We start from the raw sequence: 1,458 nt of genomic DNA, 5'->3' as shown, positions 1-1,458 counted from the left end.
TAAACTTGATTTACAAAACAGGTGGTGGGTCTGATTTGGCCTGCAAGTCGAAGTTTGCCAACCCCTGATTCAGAGGATTACCTGCGACAGTGCAAAGGATAGCAAAGTGTTTGTCACAGAACTAACCAATAAATATTACTGTCATCCTTATCCTTTTCCTTATTGGCATCGCTCCTCTGCATTTGGTCACATGGACTGTAGCCCGCCAGACTTCTCAGTCCATGGGATTTCCCAGGCAAGAATACTGGAGTGAGTTGCCATTTCCTTCTACAGGGGACCTTCCCGACCCAGGGATCGAACCTGGGTCCCCTGCACTGTAGGCAGATTCCTTACAGATTGAGCCACCAGGAAAGCCATTTGAATCATCAGGTGCTGCCTAAAAATACCTCTGCTCCCCATCTCTCTGCCTTTACCGACTTGTTAAATTTCCAAAAAGGGCACTTACTTGAGTTCCTTCAAACTCCTGGATGCAAGTATATTCAGGATTTTGCCCTGAAGTGGCCTTCATAATGCAGACTCTCAAATCTCTTAGCATTTAAAAGCAAGGGAGTTTGGATCCCCAAGCGAAGTAAACAAGCATGTGACTCCCCATTAGAAGTTTCTATTGCCCTTCACAAGGGATTTCCTCTGTAATATAGCATGGATTTCTCACAACTGCTTGAAGAAGTAAAGATGATTACAACAATCTTACGGGCAAGGAACTGAGCTTTGGGAAGACATCTTGACTTGTGTGAAGTCAGACTGAGAATCGGGAGCAGAGCAGACACTTGATCCCAGGTCTGTGGGCTCCAGATTCCACTGCTCGGGCCTCCACGCTGCAGCTGCACAGAGTATTGGATCAGTCAAGATCTTTGCTGCCAACGATAAACTTGCTGGTTTAAACAGAAAAGGAATTCATTGTCAGTGGCTTGGAGAAATTCTGAGAGGTACAGAGTCATGTGGGAGGCTGTGAGGGGAGAAATAGATCCCAGTGAGAATGCCTGACGCGTAGTTGCAGATGCTTCAGACCCAGGAACCACACCTGGCCCCACCAATGCCTGTCGCCTTTAAGATGCCTGCCCCTGCTGTGGCCTGAAGTTCAATTTCTTCTGCCACCTTAGAACCAGTCCTGCACTGTGCTTACTTCTTCCCACCAATCTTTCAAATGCAAGTCTTCAAGAGAAGGTCTTATGGGCTGAGCCTTCTCTTGTGTCTGGGCCCTAATTCCCAAACGAGTTACTGACTGCTTCCTGGGGGGTGGGGGTCAGGGCTCCTAGGAGGGGGATTTCCCAAGCCCAGGAAGAGTGTGCCAAGGGTGCTGAGCCAACTCCACTTTGGGGTACAGACTCCAAAGAATGAAGGGAAGGACTCAAAGAGATACCTGTACACCCGTGTTCAGAGAAGCACAATTCACAATAGCAAAAAGGTAGAAGGAACTCAGATGTCTGTCAATTGCTAAACGGACAAATCTGTGGTATA

Source organism: Cervus elaphus, chromosome 1 (genome assembly GCF_910594005.1).
Source record: "Cervus elaphus chromosome 1, mCerEla1.1, whole genome shotgun sequence".
NCBI lineage: Eukaryota > Metazoa > Chordata > Mammalia > Artiodactyla > Cervidae > Cervus > Cervus elaphus.
Note: the sequence above shows the minus strand (reverse complement) of the source record.